The sequence below is a fragment of the Sminthopsis crassicaudata genome, chromosome 4 (assembly GCF_048593235.1).
Source record: "Sminthopsis crassicaudata isolate SCR6 chromosome 4, ASM4859323v1, whole genome shotgun sequence".
NCBI lineage: Eukaryota > Metazoa > Chordata > Mammalia > Dasyuromorphia > Dasyuridae > Sminthopsis > Sminthopsis crassicaudata.
In genome coordinates this window covers 436,818,431-436,833,239 of record NC_133620.1, presented here as the reverse complement: position 1 = coordinate 436,833,239, position 14,809 = coordinate 436,818,431, and the positions used below count along the sequence as shown (strand labels likewise).

Sequence of the window (14,809 nt, the reverse complement as noted above, 5' to 3'; positions counted from 1 at the left end):
CATCATTTGGACTACAGTTACCTACCCCGCCCCCCCCCCCCCAATGACCATGACATCTCCTCCCTCCATACAATTTAAGTATAATCTGTCCCTGATGGCTTGAATGTACTCCTTCCCAATCCCTGCCTTTTAATGCTTAACAGAGCCTGGCACATAGTAGGCACTAAATAAATGCTTATTGGCTTGATTTGACTTTAAGAAAAAACTGTCACATTCTCTGTAAAGCCTTTCATATTTCACCCAGTTATCAGTATTCAGTCCTTACTCAAACATTCCCTGATCTCTTCTTTACCTCCCTCCAGTTCCTAACCAAGATTATACTTTTCTGTTGTATTCCTGTAGTAGGATACAAGCCTCTTGAAGGCAGGAACTATTTCAAATTTTTAAATTTTTTTGAATCCCCTAGATTAACATAATTTGTTGCATGTGAACAATCAATGAATCACCAAATATTTATTAAGTACCCACTGTGTGTGTGACACTAGGAATTCAAATATAGAGAATGAAACAATTAATAGGCATTGAGGTGCCTACTATGTATCAGGGATAGTGTTAGGTGCTGAATTACAAGGACAAAAATGTAACAGATCCTTTTCTCAAGGATATTAGCAGGTATATAAAACATAGTTTAAAAAATTGAATTAAATTGAATTCTCAAGGCCTTTACCGTCTCACTGTCTGTGGGCCTCAAAGGAACTAGCTGCTTTCCTTTTAGAAGTTTCCACTGTTGACACAATACAAACTATTCTGTTTCCTTTATCCTGAAAAACCTATGTTAGAAGTAGGTAGTTAGAGACTTCCCTACACACTCATAGTGGGAGTTAACATCAATCTGTGACTCACATTCTCCCCCATTAGGGCAGACATGGTATTCTCAGAGCCTATTGAAAATAATCTGAGCAGCCCTGGAAATTGTTCCATTTATGTGAAAGTTTGAAATGCACATCTTCTGATAGAATTTTTCCCCCAAAGACATTAATACACGTCTGACTCTCTATTATTTTGTATTGGGTTGGATTGAAATTCAGCAATCAAAAGAGCTTTCTTCCACACATAGTGAGCAGTTGGATAGAAGGGATTGGGGAGGATTTAGTACAGAGAAGTAAAGAATACAGGAATATGATAGTTGTCCAAGGGCTGAGATATAGAAGAAAAAATAGGCGGTTTGTTTTTTTTTCTGTAGAAGTTGAGTCTTCTTAATTTACAGAAAATTAGTTATAGAGTGTACAATGAAGAGACAGTGGGATAGTCAAGAACTGATCTTGAGACCAGATTTTGACATAGATAGTGGCCCATGTAACTCAGGTAATCACTTAAGCTTTCAAGAAGTCACTTTAGCTGTCCTAAGAAGCTCTCTAAGACTAAATTTCAGAGAAGGTGTTTCCTTACATTCACAAGACTTTCTTCACTTAGGATGTCCTGTGCCAATGAAATCACAAATCTAGTACCTATTTCTTGTTGTATGAAATCAGCAGGACAGTGTTTCTGTGATGCTCTCTGATGAAGGAGGGATAATGTAGTTACCATAGTGAACACTGAGGGATTTGTAGGCAGAATTCTTATTGACTGTCAAGAGGGACAGTACTATGAGCCAGATGAAGCAACATGGAAGGTGTGAACAGTCACAATTTCCTAGGAGGACACCTCTTCAAGTTTAGAACACACTGTGTGCATGTACACTCCTATTTCCTGTTTGTCAGAAGTCATGGGCATTCTAGGGTCCCTGCTCTAAGAAGATGGTCGTGAAACTACAACAATTAGTTCCAGTGGTCATTTAATTCTCAACAATGCTGGTAGTTTTGTATTGTATATACTGTGAATTTTATTCTTCCCTTTTAAAGAAATCTCTACTTTATAACTTATTAAAAGCTTGAAGCTGGTTAAGAAGAGGAAGAACTGAGCAGATTTTTTTTTGTTGAATCATTTCAGTCATGGCCACTCTCTCCGTCATCCCATTTGGGGTTTTCTTGGCAAAGATACCAGATTGGTTTGCCATTTTCTTCTCCAGCTTGTTTGTACAGATGAAGAAACTCAGGTAAACAGGAATAAGTGATTTGCCCAGGGTCATGCAGACCAGATCTGAATTTAGGGAGATGAGTCTTTCTGATTCCAGATCTGGCATACTGTCCAGTGTACCATCTTGATGCCCCAAAGCAGACATACTGTTGTGAACAAAAATCTGGCTGGAGAATAGAAGTGAGATAGTAATGAAATAGTAAGCCTCAGGACTGGTCAAATTGGTAGAATTATAGAATACAGAGGAACAAGAACCCCTAGATCTAGTCAATTAATCTACAAATATTTATTAAGTGGCTACCTGCCAGGCACTCTGCTAGGTACTGGCGATACAAAGACAACATTTAAAAGTGTCTGTATTCAGGAGTCTTTTTTTATTTAGGGCAAGAACAATATGTACACATATAAGCAATTAAGTATACATACACACATGAATATGTAAATATATACACACATATATATATATAAAGGTATCACTGTATCAATTAGTATATCAGTGTATTAATGTAAAATAAATTTTAAATATATATAAAATAATTTCTACTTAATTTTAGTGGTGGACAATTTTCCTCATTTTCAAAGAGAACCATGACATCAGAGGGGTAATGCCATGACATGTAAGGGGATTGGATTTGAGTAAGGGAGGCTATGCAAGGTCACCAATCTCACTTTCTCCTCTGGAAGTGTCTAAGTCCAGTGGCCAAATACAGTTTGGAAAGTATGGAGATGGCCTTGGATGCAGGGGGAAATTTTGGCCTTTTACTAAAGATTTTGACAAATGTCACTTTGACTGAGGTAACCTGCTTATTCAGGGATTAAGGCTAGATGAGAAATAAGGCAGAGGTTACAAAAAAAATTTATTTGGGAGATGAAGACTCTCAGAATTTTTGGCCCAAAAAGAAACAATTTCTATCATTCAGGGCCCAAGCAATGATTAAGGACAGTTTGGTCTGGCACCTATTATTGGCCAATCAATGAGAGCCAGAGTGATTAAGGTTACTGTTGTTGTTGTCATTTGTCCTTCAGAGAGGACCATGGCATCAGGGAGGCGATGCCATGATATGTAAGTGAAATGGATTTAAAATGATAGAAGCACTAGCAATTAAGGGGATCATGGAGATTGGAGATGAAAGGCCATCAATGAAAAACAGTAAGTAGTTTGATTAGGCCACAGAATATATGAAGAAAAATAATGTACAATAAGTTTGGAAAGGTAGGATGAAGCTAGACTGTGAAAGAGTTTAAATTACAAAGAAAAAAATTTGTCAACTTAAAGGCCATAATCATAACTGGAACTTTTTGAGGAGGGGAATGATATGGCCATATCTGTGCCTTAAGAGTAGCACTGGTGTGTGGGAAAAGCTAGATGGTGAAGTCTGGAGGCAGGAGGTCTTGAGTTCAAATCTAGCCTCAGATACTTACTAACTGTGTGCCCTTGGGAAAGTCATTTAACCCTAATTACCTTGCCAACAAATAAAGAGTATCACTTGTGTGAAGGATGGAGAAGTAAGACAAGATCAAAATTCTTTATTAAGCACTTACTCTGTGCCAGGGATTATGCTAACGTTGATTGATAAGTGCTGGCGATAAAAATCTGAGTGAAAAGGAAGACAATTCCTCTCTTCAAAGAGTTTACATCTTAACAGGAAGGAAGACAGGACATAAAAGAGCTGAAGGGACAAAGTACCTGCATGGGGACAAGATGTTGAAGTCCAATCCACTAAGGGAATGAGGCTTGGCTGCTCTGGACCCTCCTGAAAATTGAGGCCCTGGGAGGAATGTACCAATTGGAGAAGGGAACTAGAATGGGGGACAGAGAAAGAGAAAGAACCCCAGATAGGTAGCAATTAAGAGATAATTAGAAACTCTGGGCAGAGCAGTTTCAGTTCAGGTAATGAGATTGGGAGCTATATTTCAAAAGGTCAAGAAGCGAATATAGAGAAAGTAGAGGTGAAAAGTGTAGGCAGATTTTTCCTAAGAATTTGCTTGTGAAGGGGGGGGGAAGATTTTAAATAACAGCTGAAGAGGGTGTCAAAAAGTGATTTCCTAAAGATGGGGAAAACCTGGGGATGTTTTTAAGGAAGCTAGGAACTAATGTATAAGAAAAGATTAAAGATTAGCAAAAGATGGGATGTGATTGAGGGCATCCTTTAGGAAGGGAATCAGATAAAACGTACAAGTAGTTTGACTTTGGCAATGAGGAATCATTTCCTCAAAAGAGACTGAAGGAATGAAAGAAGGAATGAGGAATAAATTCAAAATATGTCAGAAGAGATTGCTCAAGGTGAGAAGCCTCTATTTTTTCGCAGTAAAGGATAAAGTGAAATGTAGGGGAAATAGTAGTTTGGAAGATTAAGGGAGAGGTGAGAAGATTTATCCCAGATTGAGTAAAGGTATCTGAAGATCTATAAAAGTTGTGGAAATTGACAGGATTCTTTGGTCCCTTCAGAATATGCTATTTAGCTAATATCTTAAATGATGAATTCAGGATCCAAGATATAGCCAAGAATAAGAGATTAATTAAATCAAATAATATGACACTTGAAAAAGATAAATGAAAAATATTGCTTTTACACTTTAAAAAGATCAACAGTACAAATGCAAAATGGAAAGATTTATCAGGACAGCTGTTCATATGGAAAAGTATTAGACATTGTAGTTCGTTATCAATTCAACATAAGCCAATAAGATGATGTGGCAGCCAAAAAGGAAAAAAAAAAAAAAAAAAAAAAAGCTAATGTGGTCTTGGACTATATCCATAGAAATATAAAATCCAGAAAGGAAGTAAAATTTCTATTTTGTCCTGCCCTAGTCAGACTATATGTAGAGTATAATATTCAATTCTGGGTGCCACATTTTTAGAGGGATTTTGGTAAACTGGAGCATATCCAAAGCAGGGCAACCAAAAAAGATGAGAAGACTTTAAAGAAAATATGGCCATTGTCATCAGATATTCAATGGATTCCATACAGAACAGGTATTAGATGTACTCTGAATACATAGAAAAAAAAAATAAAACCAAAGATTAGAGTGTCACTCCAATGGATGTGGAGATGGATTTCAGCTCAACATGAGGAAAGATTTCCTAAAAGAGTTGACCAAAAAAGAAAAAAATGAATAGGTTGTATGGTGAGGTATTGAAGCCGAGACTGGATGCCTACTCCTTATTAATGATGTAGTCAACCAGTAAGTCAAGAAAACAATACTTAATGAGATTTATTCAGCCTAGTCACTGGAAAGTCAAATACTGAAACTGAACACAATGAGAAGATGGGACTCATTAGAAAAGATATTGATGTTGGGGAAAATTGAAGGCAAAAAGAAAAGGGAATGGCAGAGGATGAGATGGATAAATAAGGGGAAACAACAAACATGAACTTGGATACCCCTCAGGAGATAGTAGTGGAGAGAAAGACCTGGCATGCTATGTTTAGGTCAAGAAGAGTTGGACACAATTGAACAAGTGACAACAATAAAGTGTTACTACCTCAATTGTTCCTGGCCAGCCCTGGCCCCAGTGTTGGCAGACCTTTTTGTATAGCTTCAAAATGGCATATTTTGACTTTTCTTGACTTTTGTAATCAGAATATGGCCTAATGTGTTTTCTAGAAATGCTGCCTCTCATTTTGCCATTTTGACTTTGCCTAGTAGGGAGCTTAAGGATATAATGGATAATATCAGCTAAGACTTATATAGCTCTTTAAAATTTTCAAAGAGCTTTACCTATTACCTATTACCTTTATTATCTCATTATCTTAATATATTATCTTATTATAATTTATTTGATTCTCATAACAACCCTGAAAAGTAATTTACAGATAAGGAAGCTGAGACTGAGAGACATGGCCAATGTCACACAGCCAGAAAGTGGGGCAGGAATTGACTAAAAGTCTTCTTAATTTCAATCCAATGATCTATCCAGTAAATATACCACCAACTGATCTAGAAACATTTCATAGAGCAGAGAAGGTGTCAGACTAGTAAATCCTATAGATTCTTTTAATCTCTGAGATACTAGAATTCAAATCCCAAGTCTTCTATGGATGGAGCTTTCAATCATACCAACCTACAACGACTTTACCATCTTCTAAACAGAATTGCCAAATATACTTCCCAGCGCAACCTGAACCAGATTAAAATATAATTCAGAAATGTATTTAATAATATAAATAAAAAATACAATAAAACATATGTTTAAAATGAATGTTGTGGTGGGGATCCTAATGTGTAAATTAGTGGTTCCTATTTCTAATCAAGTTAGATGCCACAGAACTACAGCCATAACATTAGAAGGTGAGTTCCATTGAGATAGAGACTATTCTGTTTTGGAGCTTAGTACTGTCCCTAGAACACAGTGGATGTTTAATCAGTGTTGACTGATTTTTTCTAATATGTTTTTGACAATCTGTCTTCATGATCCTCTCTTGTATAATTACCATTTACTGTTATTTGACTCTTTTGTTGCTACTTAACTTTTCATTGTTTACATCTGACCTTGTCAATACCACCATAAATCTGAAGGTTGATACTATACTATATTCCTAGATGTCTCCCATAGGGCCTTGTACCAAGTAGATATTTAACTGATACTGACTGGTAGATGTTCTCCAGGGAGATGTGTAAAACAGCCAAATTACAGATTATGTAATGACAAGGATGCTGAATTTGGAAAATCTGAAGCTCTGAGTTCAAATTCTGACTACTTAATAACTATGAGATCTTGGACAGCTAGAAGGGCATAGTGGACCAAGCCTGGAGTCAGGAAGACTTTTCTTCCTAAATCCAAATCTGTTCTCAAGACACTAGCTACATGTCTCTAGACACTTAATCCTGACTGCCTTAGTTTCCTAATCTGTAACATAAGCTGGAGAAGGAAGTGATGAATCACTCTAGTATCTTTGTGCCTCCTCCCAAAAAGACCCAAAACCCAAAAAAGGTCATGAAGAGTCGGACATGACTGAAATGACTAAACAACAACGACTTTGAGCAAGCCATCCAACTTTGCTAGGGTTCAGTTTCCTATTCTATAAATATGAAGGTTTTAGAGTCAGTATTCCCTATGGTCTCTACCAGTTCTCTGATAAGCTCAGGAAGGGGAGAGAAGACTAAAGTAAATTAAGAAAAGCAGTAATAAAGGAAGTTGGGTTTAAGATAGACCTTAAAAAAGGGAAAGATACGTCTAGGAGAAGAGTCAGAGGAAATATTACAGGAAGAAGCAAGAGTAAAGGCATAGGGACAAAAAGTCAATATTTAATAAGCATTTATTAAGCACTTACTATATACCAGGCACTGTGTTAAGAGCTAGGGATATGGGGAAGCTAGATGGCACAAAGGATTTCTATCACTAACCCTGAAGTCAGTAGAACTTGAGTCCAAATCTAGCCTCAGACACTTAACACTTCCTAGCTATGTAGCCTTAGGTAAGTCACTTAACCCCAACTGCCTCAGCAAAATAAAATAAAAGAGCTAGAGATACAAGACAAAAGACAATCCCTGCCTTCAAAGAGTTCACAGTCTAATGGGAGAAACTACAAGCAAACAAATTTATACCAGATAAATATTAAATAATTAATAGAGGGAAGACACTAGAGGGATTGAGAAAGTATTCCTGAAGTGAGCAGGATTTTAGTTGGGATTTAAAGGAAGAATGACTATTGGCATGTGCTGGATTCCTTAAGCCTGAATAGGAAACAAAATAATGGCAAGGCAAAGTGGGGCAGATTGGGAAGGGCTCACCACAACGAGTGGCACACAGTTGGCACTTAATAAATGTTTTTTGTTTGATTGAATATCAGACTAAGGAATCTGGCTTTTCTACTTGAGGGGTTAGACAATGATAAGCTGTTGTATTTAATCAGTTGCTTCTGAACCATCAGGGTTGAGATAGTATTGTTGGGAAAGGTATGAGGCAGATCAAGACTGGAAAAGCAGCTTGCTTGTGGAAGCAATGCCTCCAAGGGTCTCTGGGATGATTGCCCAAGATGACCACGTCGGACCAGAAGTTGAAAGGAAACTTTGTCTTCCCTTGCAGTGAAAGGATGAGAACACTGGAAAGCAAATTATAGGATGGGAAACTAAAGAAAACCAGTGATAAGTTTTAATGAGGGATTGGAAGCAGGCAAGCACTGGGGAATGAGAAGGGGACTGGTGATGACTGGTGGATGATGAAGCCACCAGCTCAGCTGGAAGTCATGGAAAGGAATCGGGGCCAGGGAGAGGACAGATCAAATGCCTGGAATCCCAGGAATGATTGGTTGTCAGGGGAGAAGGAGACTAGACTGTGGTACCCAGATGTTTTCTTTGCTTCTTGGAATAAAGAAGCACTTGGAACCAAAAACTTTCCAAAACCAATGAAATTAGATTCTACATATGTTTCCTCTTCCAAAAAAGCAAGATGGTGACATCTCTGCCAAAACTATTGTGGCCACTTGTGCGGTTGAAAATTAACAGTGGCATCCTGAGAGCTGCCAGTTCCAGGGAGAAAATAGTCCAGTGGGCAGATCTGCCACCTCTCTTGTTGGCCTTACTTCAAGGGAAAACAAATAGAAATCAGGATACAAAGAGATGCAGCAATAATAACAAGATAAGCTCATGATTACATTAACCTCATTCTGGAAAGGATGCCCAAAAGACAGAAATGAGCAATTCAGTTCAATGTGGCAAATATTAAGTGCCTACTGTGTGAAGACCTCTGAGCCAAATGCCAGGAAACATTCAAAGACCAGCTGAGCCTTATTCTTTGCCCCAGTGGAATTTATATCTGCTTGTAATTAAACAATAAAACTTTCTACCTTGCTGGGTGACAGGCTCTGAGATGGGGTTTTCCCCGGTTACTCTAAACAGGAAGATGTATGAACAAGGACAAAGGAATGACTCTATGATGTATATGCTGAGGGGGAGGAACTCGAGGGGGTAGAAAAAAGCTGAAAGTTAGTGAGAAAATCTACCAACATTCATATCAAGAAGAGACTTTTACTCCAGAATGAGCCCTGGCAACATACTAATCATTTGAATAAGTGTCCTTATTGAGGGGGAAATTAAATCCCTAAAACAGCTCCTTTGGTCAATTATTTCAGCTTTCTTTCTTTGTCTTTTGGAGATTGTTTGTTTATTTTCCTGATGACAGACTGTTAGAACCATAAGGAATCTTTGAGATCATTCTAGTACATGATTTTATAAACTTTTTTCCATTAATGACTCCTTTTTGTCCAAGAAATTTTTATACAACTCTGGATATATAAGTATGTAAAATAATACAAATCAAAAATTTACTGATAATTCATAAAGAAATTTATTTTAAAACAATTCTTTGGTATATATATATATATCATTGTACCATTTATCCAAGAAGGAAATTTGCATACTAATAAGATGAATGTGTTTGTTTTTACATACATAATTAAATCTTGGAATATTTGCTAGCTTTTACCGTTGTTAAAATTTTCACAATTTCCATATTCAGTTACTCGGCCCCTTATTGGGGTTGTGACCCATAGTTTAAAAAGCTTTGATCTAGGCCAACCTAGCCATTTTACAAATGAGAAAACTTGAGGCCTAGAAAGGTAAAGTAGCTTGCCCAAAGTCATAGCTGCAGAGCCCAGACTCAAAGTCCTGTTCTAGGGCCAGTTCATCCCAATATATCTTTCCCTTCCTGGGTATGTCTCCTTAATGAAACACAAAAATGGACTCAGTCATCACCTAGCCACAAAAATCAAAGAATTAGAAGAAATTCAAGTTTGGAAAGACCTCATCCAGCTTTATATATTACATATGGTAAAATCAGAGAGCTCATACACTTTACCCAAAATCACACAGTTAGTTGTTGGCAGAGTGGCAAAGAATGGCTCTGTTAATTCACTGCTCTCACCATTGGACCACCGTGAAAAACTTGATAGTCTACCTGTTATATTAATTAAGGAATACCAAGGATAGGTGGGGCTGGAGGTGAAAAGGAAACCAGGGCATACAATAGAATACTGTCTGTTGCTTTCCTATCCTCCCTTGCCCTTTCTTCCTTTACTTTCTGAGAATAAAGGGTGAACCATTTGTTAATGGCTCCTAGAAGTGAGTCCATTTTCTATCTCATCATTCTGGCTTCTCAAATCTCTTTGAAGAATGAGCCCATATGTGTCTGGATGGATCTGTTTAGGATTTGTTTGGAGGGTTGTGTTGGTTTTGTTTTGTTGAGGTTTTTTTTTTGTCCTGATTAGCTTTAATTTCAGAAGTAAAGGATTGGAAATACTTAGTATTTCTCTAGGATTAATGGCTGGTTGGAAAGAGCTGATTATCTGAACTGTAGCCAGGTACCATTAACCTCATTCACTCATTAATCCCAAGGAAATTCTTTTTGACTCAATCATTATCATGTCTGACAATTGCAGATGACTTTTCATCCCACAGATTGCAAACATACTGCCTAAAAAATATGGAACCACAGTCAGTACATTGGTGTTGGGTTGAGGGTGGAGCAGAGAGGGGAAGAAACTAGGATTTTATCATAAAACCCTAGATAGCTTTGGGGGATGAGCAATTCTCCTACTTAAATAATGCATATTTCTTAGAATCTTAGGTCTAGAATTAGAAAGGACTTCAGATTATATATAACCCCTCCCTTCCCCCATAATGTTAATGAAGAAACTGAGGTCCAAGGAAAATTAAGTTTTTTGCCCAAGATCACACACACAGACACTAAGCCCTAGGGCTTGAACTCAAGTTTTCTGATCCCAGAGTACATCTTCCACTTTCTGTAGTACATTCCACAGGTCACAATTCATATGATTTAGAACTAGAAGGGAGATGAGAGATCCTGACTCCATTTTCCCCAGTTTCTCCATCAAGCATCCTATTTTCTTCTCTCTTTATCTGGCTTTATTAGAAATGATGAAGACATATAAAAAGAGTATTCTGGCTTTTGCCTTCTACATGAGCTGGGGAGAATGAAGAGATGAAGAGGATTCCAAGCCCAGTATTTTTAAAAGAAATAAAATTTTTGAAAAAGAAAAAGAACAGACTTGATGAATAGAGGTGATAAGAGAGAGGGAGTTAAGGAATGAGGAAAGAACAGTAAAGAGAAGAGGAAGGAGAAGGTGATGAAGAGAGGAAAGGAGTAAGGGAAAGACAACAGTGGGAATAAAGTGCCAGAAAAGAGAATGGATAGGAAAGAAAGGAGAAAGAGAAGGACAAAGGCAGGACATGGGGGAGAAGGATAATGTATAATTAAGAATATCACACAACAGGAATTCTTAACCTGGGGGCTGTGAACTTGGTTTATTAAGTACACAATACATACATGCATATATCTCTATATGTGTATATATTTGTTTTGTTAAATATTTCTAAATTATAATTATTTGTAATTCTGGCTTCAAATTATTTTGTTTTGGGCTAGGCAATTTATTCAGAATCACACAGCTAGTAAGTTTAAATGGCTAAGGCTAGATTTGAACTTGGGTCCTCCTGACTTTAGGGTCAGCACTCTATCCACTATGCCATCTAGTTGCTCCTTTTCAAATTACTTAGAAAAAATGAATGTTAAATTTTTTTTACATCTTAAATTCCAAAGTCTCTCCCTTTCTCCCAGCCCTCTTCCAACCATTAAGAAAATAAGCAATAAGTTATTAATTATACTAATTCATGCAAAGCATATTTCCATATTAGCTAAGTTGTAAAAGAAAATGCACGTACCATACCACACACACACACACACACACACACAAGAAAATAAAGTTTAGAAAAGTATTCTTCCATCTATATTCAGAGTTTATCAATTGTCCCTCTGGAGGCAGATAGTATTTTCTTCAGGGGTCCTTTGGAATTGCCTCAGATCTTGGTCATGATCAGAGCAGCTAAGTCTTCTACAGTGGATCACCATTATAGTATTGCTGTTACTGTGTACAATGTTCTCCTCTGTGAATTTGTCTTTATAAATATTTTGATAATTGTATTTTAACACAGTCTTCTTTCAATTCCAATGGACTTTGTTATGGAAAGAGCCATCTGCATGGAGAAATAGAACTATGGAGACTGAATATGTATCAAAGCATAGTATTTTAATCTTTTTTGTTGTTGTTTACTTTTTTCTTTTCTCTTTCTCATGATTTTTTCTTCCTTTTAATCTGATTTTTCTTGCTCAGAATAACAAATTTGGAAAAATGGTTTCAAGAATTATACATGTTTAACCTATACTGGGAGGGGGGGAAGGAGGGAGAAAAAAATTGGTATACAAATCTTTGCAAAGGTTAATGTTTAAAACTATTGTTGCATGTATTTGGAAAAATGAAAAACTATTAAAAATCAATTAGTCTCCTTTGCAATCCTATGTATTTGGTTGTATGCATTTTAAAATGCTCCATAGGCTTCAATAGGATGCTAAAGTCTTTTTGTGTTCCATAACACATACAAAAAATATTAAGAATCCCTAACATGTAGGAATGTATTGTGCCTATAAAATAATAACAGCTGATATTTATATAATCCTTCAAGGTATACGAAATGCTTTATACACTTTACCTCATTAAATCTTATAAGATTAGTACAATTGACTTTATTATCCCCATTTTACAAATTAGGAAACTGAGGCTCAGATTCAAACACAGGTTTTTTCTGTCTCCATAATCAGGATACTTTCCATTATGCTATGTTGCCTTAAAAAAACAAAAACAAACCAAAAAAACAGGGAAATGAATTGCTGGTCATCCAAAGGCAGGTTGGGATAGCATCCATGGCATTGCCAACAGGATCATGCTCCCCTACTTCAAGAGCACAACCAGTGCTTCCCCATCAAGAAATCATTCATTCATTAAACACCCACATATCCCAGTTAGAGAGGCCCAAGTAAATTCAAGTACCCTGATCTCTGTCAGCCAGGGCTCTGGCACACAAGGAGAGCCACACAAATAACAAATGGTCACTCAGGTTGCTATACAAACATTCTATAAACACAGAAGCAAAACCAGGGCTTGCCCTCTTTTTATGAGATGATGTACAAACCTCCAGCTCTTGATGTCATGAAGCATGGAAAGTGAGTCAGAGCAACCCATCCAGGTGGGGTGAGAAATCACCACCTTGCTTCTGACGACTTTGTGGAGGAAGTGGGAATAAGGCCAGATTAACAAAAGCTAGAGATTTAAAATATGAGAAAAGGAAAACTTGGCTGGCTGGATGCCAGGAGCCATTCCAAACTTTCTGGGACATGAGGCAATGCTCAGAGACAGGAAGAAGCAAGAGAAGGTAAAACAGAAGATCTTACTGAGTTTAGGCCAGGTAAACCCTCAGAGAAACTCAAGAAGGAAGTCACAGTCTAGCCTCACAATAGAAACCAATCTGCAAGGATCAGTCTGAGAAAAGAATTCTTGGTCCTTCTCCACATTGTGAGAACTTGGTCTTAAACCACTCTCGCAGCATGGGGTACTCCTCTGACCCTCTGGTGTCTATTTCTTCATTCTGACCAGCCAGCCTCTCCTCCAGACACCTCAGCTCCACCTCACCCCATCCCTATTTGCTGCCTTATTTGCTGATTTTTCTGTAGGATTACACAGAGTCTCAGAGTTAAAAGGAACCTCATCCAACCTGAATCTGATGAAGAAAGGCCTTCTACAAGTGAAATGATCACATAATCATCCAAACTTTGTTTAAAGCTAGGGTTCCTACCCTGAGGTTGATAAACTCACTTAAAAAATATTAGTTTTCTTTAGAAGTGTCATATTTTATTTTATTCATTTAAAAACATTTTTCTAGGAAAGAGTTCATGCAAAGGAATCAATTACACAAAAATATCTAAGGATCCTTAATTTTAAGATTTCTCTTGAGTAAGAAAATTTTACATTCTACTTTTCCATGGCTTTAATTGTTAAGTTTTTATTAATCCTGTCCTAAGTTTGCATCTCTGTAATTTCCAACCAATTCATTTGCAAGTCAATCCTCCTAATTTCATTGCTCTTCTTGAGAATGAAGGATGAACAATAACAATACATTCAGAATTTTCAATTTCTGAACTAGAATGAAGGATGAATGATAATAATACATCCAGCATTTTCAATTTCTGAACTAAAATGAAGGATGAACAATAACAATACATCCAGCATTTTCAATTTCTGAACTAGTAGATAAAAACAAAACAAAACAAAAACACCCAATTGTCTTTCCACATAACAACACTTCAAATAATTGTAGATAACCATCTCATTTTCGCTGAGACTTCAATAGGCTGAAGGTATCTTAAGGCCTCTTAATATCCTGGTCATCCTGCTCTGGCTGTGCTCCAGCTCATCAATGTGCTTCCTAAACCATAGTACCTGGGACTGAACCCAATACTATAGCTTTGGCCTGAGGAGACAAAGTACAGTAGCATGATCACTTCCCTGTGCCTCTCTCTCAAAGCAGCCTAAATTTGTATTAGCTTTTTTAGCCGCCCTCATTCAACTTGCAGTCCACTTAAACATTACTTCCTCCTGCCCATCTTTTTTTTTTTTTTTTTTTTTTTTTTTCCCCCCAGAAAAACATCTAACCAACATCTGCCATTTTATATTTGTGGAGTTGATGTTTGGATCCATGTAAACTATACATTTGTCATTATTAAATTCTATCTTGTTAAATTTGAATCAACCTTCTGATCTGATCTTTGGGGTAACTGACATCCACACTAGCTATCGCAAATGGTTTTAAATTATATTAATACTAACATAATTAAGTAACACTAAATGCGGTAAAGCTACCTGAGACCAAGTGAAACATGGCCTATGTGTGACTGGAATTACAATGATCCCTTCGGGAGTCTCTCTCCTATAATTTGGCC

The 14,809-nt window shown here is 37.1% G+C and overlaps 1 long non-coding RNA gene across 1 annotated transcript in view; it reads right to left on the bottom strand.

The window, feature by feature from the left end:
- Positions 1–14,809, bottom strand: part of LOC141541427 (uncharacterized) — a 37,009-nt gene that overhangs the window by 1,905 nt on the left and 20,295 nt on the right. The window lies entirely within an intron of this gene.